The following is a 7,435-nucleotide window of genomic DNA, read 5'->3' as shown; positions in this document are numbered from 1 at the left end:
ACATTTATTTGTTTGTTTAGTACATTTAGTTATTTATTAAATTTATTTGCCAAAGTGGCCAACTAATCCAAAGACTTACAGACCCTCTCCTAGCCGTGACTGCCACCTGCTCTTCGGGAGTCCAGGAGAATCTCAAGAACTGGGAACTGAATATACAGAATATGGAGGTAAAATCAGAAATGGAAGAAGAAGAAGAAGAAGAAGAAGAAGAAGAAGAAGAAGAAGAAGAAGAAGAAGAAGAAGAAGAAGAAGAAGAAGAAGAAGAAGAAGAAGAAGAAGAAGAAGAAGAAGAAGAAGAAGAAGAAGAAAGGACAAAGACGGGGGAGGAGTTAGAAGAAAGAGAAAGCAGTGAAATGGATCAAAAGGAACAACAAATAACACAAGAAGAAAAAGGAAGCTGAATATGAGATATTACTGATGGATATAATAAATAAGAGGGAGTATATTGAGACTGGAATGCTGATAAATGAAATGGTTACGGAGATAGACAGTGGAGATCTAAGAGGGAGGGGGGAAACTTTGAGAAATGGGAGAGAAAATATAAGAAAATGATGGGAAATGGAGGAAGGATTAAGGGAAAAAGCCAAAGGATGATAGACAATGATAAACAAGCAAAGAAACAACGAATTAATATAAAAGAAAGATTTAGAGACAATAGTTAGAAGTGGAAAAAAGACCTGGTATTTATATCAGAGGATCCATTGGAGTCAGCACCTAAACTGATAGAAAAGATAGAAGAGTATGAGAAAGTAGCAGGTTTGAAAATAAATAAAGATAAAACAAAGATTTTAGCAAAGAACATGTTAGTAAGACGAAAGAAAGAATTGGAAGTTTGGGAGATCCAGGTCACAAACAAGGTTAAGTATTTAGGGATACATATAACACCAAGATGTAGCACACTTAAGCAGGACAATTATCTCAAACTTAAAACAAGAGATTGCAAAAGACTTGATAAAATGGGAAAATTTACAATTATCACTGATTGGGAGAATATCCACAATTAAGATGAATGTATTGCCTAGAATCTTATACTTATTTGAGACAATTCCAATCAGATTAGAGAAAGAATTTTTTGAAGATTTAAACAAAATAGTGCTAAAATACAGTACAGAATAAAACTGTTGACAGGTACTGATGAAAAAAGTAATCAAAAAACTTTATGGACATTTGCTAGAGTTTAAATTAGAGGAAGAACAAGTAAAAGAAACAATGATTGCGTGGAGGAAAAATTCGGATATGGGATTGACTTAGATAAATGCCAAAAATTGTTTTATTTATTTATTTATTTATTTATTTGATTTGTCAATTGTTTACAAGATAATAAGTACAAGTGTATACATAGTTGTGAATATATGAAATGGGTACATATAAGAAAAATAATAGAATAAGAGAAACAATAGGACAGGGACGGTAGGCACGTTGGTGCGCTTTATGCACGCCCCCTACAGACCTCTTAGGAAAGGAGTGAGGTCAATAGTAGACAGTCTAAGGTTAAAGTTTTTGGGGTTTGGGGAAGAGACTACAGAGTCGGGTAGAGTATTCCAGACATTGACCACTCTATTGCTGAAGTCGTATTTCCTGCAATCAAGTTTGGTGCGGTTTACTTTGAGTTTGTATCTGTTGTGTGCTCTTGTGTTGTTATGGTTAAAGCTGAAGTATTCATTGACAGGTAGGACATTGCAATGTATGATTTTATATACCATTCTTAAGTCGGACCGAAGACGGCATAATTCAAGGTTTTCTAGTTTTAGAATTTCGAGTCTGGTGGCATAAGGTATTCTACAACGAGTAGAAGAGTGAAATACTTCTGGACTTTCTCAATTGTGCTAATATCACATACGTAATAAGGATTCCAGACTGATGAACTGTATTCGAGTATTGGTCTAGCAAATGTTTTGTATGCTCTGGTTAGTAGTGAGATATTACCAGAGAAAAAGCAACGTAGGATTAGGTTAACAACTCTTAATACCTTTTATAGTGTCAAAATTATAAAATGACAATGTCAACTACATATAAAGAAAATTTATATAAGATGTTTTACAGGTGGCACTTACCTGGATGAGAATTGCGAGGATGTTCAAGAATAAATCGGATAAATGTTGGAAATGCCATCAGATACCTGGTTCATATTACCACATGTGGTGGACATGCTCGGATGCAAAAAGATATTGAACTACAATCCACACATGGTTGGAAAAAATGACAAAACAGCACACAGACTTTAAACCTGAGATATTTTTATTGGGAATTATACCGGAAATATATTGTAAAGAATTGAAATATTTGATTGTCAATGTTTTAACAACGGCTAGAATTGTATTTGCTAAGAATTGGAAAAATGAAAAAATACCTATGCAGGAGGAAATTATTAAGAAAATCATGGACTGTGCTGAAATGAGTAAATTGACATTTGAAAACAAGAGGATAAACCATTTTATATGATGTGGGATTTATTTTATCAATGGTTAGATAAAAAGACATGGTAAAGAAATAGATTAGTAAGCCTTACAATACAGATTGATATAGAATACAATATAAAATATATAACCATTGGATGAATGTATAAGATTAAATATATAATGAAAATTAGAATATCTCATATAAAATAATGGAAAAATAGTCAAATGAATGTTTAATAATTGATATTATATAAGCATAAGCTAGATCGATAAGGTGAGAATTTATATAACTTGTAATGATAAAAAAAGGATAGCACAAAAGATTGTAACCAACTGAAACACTGTATGTATATAATTGAAAGAGGGTTTTATGTTTTTATGTTTTGTTCGTATGTTTGTTGTAAAAAATAAAAACTTTGTTTAAAAAAAAAGAAAGGAACAAGATAGAAAAATAAAATAAAAAAAGAAGCAGAAAAGAGGGAGACTCCACATGATGAGGTATATTTGTAGTAAAACATATATAATAGATTTTGAGGAGATGGGATTAAGAATTAGAATAAGAAGGAATTATTTAAATGTAATAGATATGAAAATAATAACTTATAATAGATTAATTGAGATAGACAAATGCTTATGTAAGATCTAAATGATTAGGGAATTAAAATATGAAAAGAAATGTTTTTGGAGCCTGACAGAGAATAGATATAACCATGTAGTAGTATAATATTTTTAATGAATTATATATATGCTGTCCAGCCAGTGTATGGGAATTGGATAGTTAGGTAGCAATTGTGAGCTGTCCCCTTAAGGGAATGCATCATGGAAAATGTAGTAAAGGTAGCCTGGGAAATGTAGTCCATATCACATGACCACATCTGTAATCCTGATTGGTCACTAAACTGACCCTTGATGGGTTGGGGGAGTTTTCCTCACTTTTGCCTGAACTCCCTAACTCATGGCAGTTGCTTTCTATCGCTAGGAGATGGGTTAGGAGATAACCATCTTTTATTACAAGGCAGATATGCAAAGGATTGGTCATTAAAGAAGAACTTTGTCACAAATGTGATTTATGAGGATACCTGATGAACCAATAAACGTACTTTGTTATGGACGTCTTGTTGAGTTTATCTATCTGCATCTGCACAGCTTAAAAATCCACTACTGTGCAGAAGACAGAAAAATATATTTTGTTATTTATATATATATATATATATATATATATATATATATATATATATATATATATATATATATATATATATATATATATATATATATATATATATATATATATATGGTAATGAGGTCATAATGTTACAAGTTTGATATTATTGGCTAAAAGAAAAGTTATTTGAGTAAAAATGAGATGTTAGAGGGAAGGGAATATATAGAAAATAAAATATATGCAACAGTGGCTACTGTAATAATGGGGGGACATAATAGGAGATAATATAAATTAAGATGAAATTTTGAATGCTTAATGAATGGTATGAAACTGTAAACATGCTGAACACAAGAATGATTAGTATATCTTTCATGAAATATTTTATTATCTACTTGTATAAGGTAATGGAGATATATTGCTATAAGTTTGACAATAAGTTTGACAATGGCTAAAAGATAATAAGATGGAAAATGTATTTGTCTAAAAATGAGAACTGTAAACATCTTGAAAATTTGATCAAGGAAGATAGAGAAATTTTTAATGAATTAATGAATTAAATATTCTGTTATATCTGTTATATTTGTATAAGGTAATGAGGATATAGTGCTGTAAATCTGACAATATTGGCTAAAAGAAAATAAGATGGAAAATGTATCTTGGGATAGCTATAAATTAAGGTGAAACTTTGAATGATAAATGAAATGATATCAATAGATTGAACTGTAAACGTGTTGAATATATGACTGAGGAAGATAGAAAATGAACAAAAATAAAAAGGCTGATATGAAGTAATTTATGAGAATTTGAAGAAGAAAATATGACAATAGATAATGATGTGATGTTAGAAAGTTGTGTTTGTGATTTCACTGCCCTTATGACTTCAAACGGTCACTAAGGGAACTGTTGTTAAGTGGAGGACTCCCTGTATTGAGAAGTAGGGAGGGAGGGAGGGAGACCTGGCTGGATTCCCCTCCCCCCAAAGAAGGAAATCATAGAATTGGGTGGATTTCCTGGGGGGATCCCAGATCCTGGACAGGAGGAGAGTTCGGATCCGGGGGAGAAGAGGGAGATTCCGGAGCTCTGAGAGGGCAAAAGGAAGAAGAAGGAGGCCGAACCGTCACCCGGGAGGAGAATCCCCAGTGGATGCCAGGAAAGGAAAGCTGGGTCCCGGCCTCCCCCTCCCAGGGAAGAAGAGACCCTCCTCCCCCCAGGACTCACCTCTCCGGCCAACCAGGCGCTCCTCCCTCTTGGCCGCCTCGAAGTTCAACAGCTCGTAGTTTCGTCGGCAGAAACGATCCACTTCGGCCTTCTTGTACTGCAGGATCTGCTCATCGCTGTTCCACTTGTCCACACCCGCCTTCCCAAACGCCGTGATGGCCACGTATTTCCCGAGGTCACTGTCAAACCGGGCGAACTCCTGCCGGTCGTAGAAGTACCGATTAAGGTACTGCACCCGCTGTGTCCCGTTGAGGAAGAGACACTCGCCCTTATGCTGGGCCAGAAAATGGGCTGCGAGGAGGAGGAGGAGGAGGAGGAGGAGGAGTAGGAGGAAGGCTGTCAGGAGGGACTCCAGGGCCCATCGCTCCCAACCACCAGTAGAGGAGGAGGAGGGTCCCACGCAGGAAGGGAGGGGGGACCTTCCTTTGAGAGACTGGCGGAAGGCAGGGGGCTGGAAGGCGGGAGGAAAGGGGGAGGGGAGGAACCTCCTTAAGGGACTCCCCCTCCATCCCTTCCGGGGGTGAGGGTGGGGGAGGGCAGGCAGAAGCTCCACTGGTCGAGCAAATCTTCTCTCTGAAGGAAACGTTGGATGTCCAGGGAGAGGAACGGTGGGGGGAGGGCTGGATGGAAGGTAATATCCACACCTCCTGCTCTCTCTTCCTTTGGGGGGGGCGGGGAATGAGGGGAGGGGGCACCAGGAGGACATGTAGACTCCCACTTTTCAGGTCTGCCAGGCCTTCACCCCCCCTTCCCTGGATTCCCCCCTCCCAACTTTTCTTCTTCCCCAAATCTTCAGCCCGTTTCCCTCCCTTTGGGTGACTGTCGGGCCTCCCACCTGTTTCCTTTCCCCCTCCCCAAAAAGACCCCCTGCAGCCCCCCAAGATCCTCTCAAAGGGAGGGTCTCCAGCCCCCCCTCACTAAAGGGGGAGCCAGTTTCCGAGGAGCAACTCAGAGCCCCCCTCCCTCCGTTCCCCCTCCCCTCCAGGTCCCGATAGAGCCAGTGGGGGATTATGGGGGTGGGGTGTTCTTGGTCCCTTCCCCAAATTCAGAGCCTCCCCCAGAAGGGACCGAAGCTCCCCTCTTGCCTGACCTCCAAAGCCTCAAATCTGAGATTCAGAAGAAAAAGCGAAGTTTCTGCAGAAGCCAAAATTCTTTGGCTCTTTTTCCTTCTGGGGCTTCAGGGCTGAAAATGCCTCAGTTTCCCGCTTTCGCTTTTCCTTCCCTGCCTCTTTCCAGGCAGCCCACTCCGACCCAGACAATGGGGGGGCGAGAGGGGTCCGGCTGCGACCCCCACCTCGGCTACAATCGGGGGACAAGGGAGGGGTCCTCTCCGTCGTCCTGGGGAGCAATACGGGTAGGGAAGGGGAAGGAGACCACGCAGAGATCCAGGCTGTTGGAGGCTCTGGAGACCCACCAGCTTCCTTCCCCTTCCGGGGGTCCTTCCCAGCCCCTCCTACCCCGTCCAGCCCCCTCCTTACCGGGGTCTCCTTCCCCCTTCGCTTCCGGGGATCCGGCCCAGCGCCCCACCAGCAGCACCAGGGGAGCCCAGCCAAAGCCATGGATGCCGCCCCACAAGCGCCCGCAAGAGAGGCGAGAAGGACGCGGAGGCTCCCGGCCCCCAGGAGGAATCGGAGGGTCTGAACTGGGGAAGGCGGAGTTTTCCCCTCACTTCGGAACTGGGAGCGTCCAGAAAGAGCAGGAGGACCAATGAGAATCCTCCCTTCTTGCAGCGTCATCGGTCTCCGGGCAGAGTCTCCCTTGACTTCAGCCGATGCAGGAGATAGTTCGGCGCAGAGAGAGAAGCGGAGAAAGTGGGAGTGGGATCCTTGCAGTCTTGGGGGCTGCATTCATCTCGGGGGTCTTTCCTTCCGGCTCCATGTAGGAGGGGCTGTGGGGGCGGAGGGTGGGGGTAGACGGGGAGAGGGAGGCTCAGAGGCTGGAAGGGACCTTAGAGATCTTCTAGTCCAGGGGTGGGCAAACTTTTTGGCTCGGGGGCCGCATTGACTTTTAAAATTTGACAGACGGGCCGGGTCAGCACAAGATTTTTTGGGAATCGCCCCCTTCCCCCTCTTCTCCTTCCCCTCCCCTCGAGAGGCCCCTGAGTCAGGAGTTGCTACCGCTGGCGCGGCTCCGCGCGGCTCCAGTCCCGCGTTGCCTCGGGAAGGGAAAGGCAAAAAGGAAGAGCCGCGGCGGTGCTTTGCAACGGCAGCAGCGGCACCGGAGGCTCAGGCTCAGCGGCTCCTGGTTTTGCCTTTTCCTTCCCAAGGCAACGCGGGACTGGAGTCGCGCGGAGCTGTGCCGGCGGTAGCAACTCCTGACAGCCCCAGCCGGACACCTGAGTGGAGCCCGGGCGGAACTGCCTGTTGCTGCTGCCAGAGCACCGCCGGGTCGCCTCCTCCAAGCAGCCCGCCTGCCCTCCGGGCTTCCCCTCCGCCACGTGGCTCGGGGCCAGGCACGAGCGCCCGCAAGTTAAAAGGAAGCCAAAAGTTGCTGGGAAGTTGCTCGGGTTTCCGGGGCTTCCAGGCTTAAACTTTGCACAGGCAAAGTTTGCAGGCGGGAGCGTCTTCCCGCCGAGGAGCGGGAAGGGTTCTGCCCGGTGGGCGGGCAGGCAGGCTGCTTGGAGGAGGCGACCCGGCGGTGCTCCGGGTTTCCC

The 7,435-nt window shown here is 43.4% G+C and overlaps 1 protein-coding gene across 1 annotated transcript in view; it reads right to left on the bottom strand.

Moving 5' to 3' along the window:
• LOC113432426 (rano class II histocompatibility antigen, A beta chain-like) overlaps nucleotides 1–5,068 on the bottom strand; it is a 404,516-nt gene extending 399,448 nt beyond the window's left edge. Inside the window, exon 1 of the mRNA XM_087953537.1 lies at nucleotides 4,783–5,068. The gene's annotated coding sequence lies outside the window, so the exon portion shown is untranslated. The remainder of the gene's footprint in view (nucleotides 1–4,782) is intronic.
• Between the last annotated feature and the right edge of the window lie 2,367 nt (nucleotides 5,069–7,435).

This window comes from Notechis scutatus, chromosome 2 (genome assembly GCF_049901735.1).
Source record: "Notechis scutatus isolate UNSWTSFEM ecotype Mainland chromosome 2, rNotScu1.2, whole genome shotgun sequence".
NCBI classification, from domain to species: domain Eukaryota; kingdom Metazoa; phylum Chordata; class Lepidosauria; order Squamata; family Elapidae; genus Notechis; species Notechis scutatus.
This window is presented reverse-complemented; position numbering and strand designations above follow the sequence as displayed.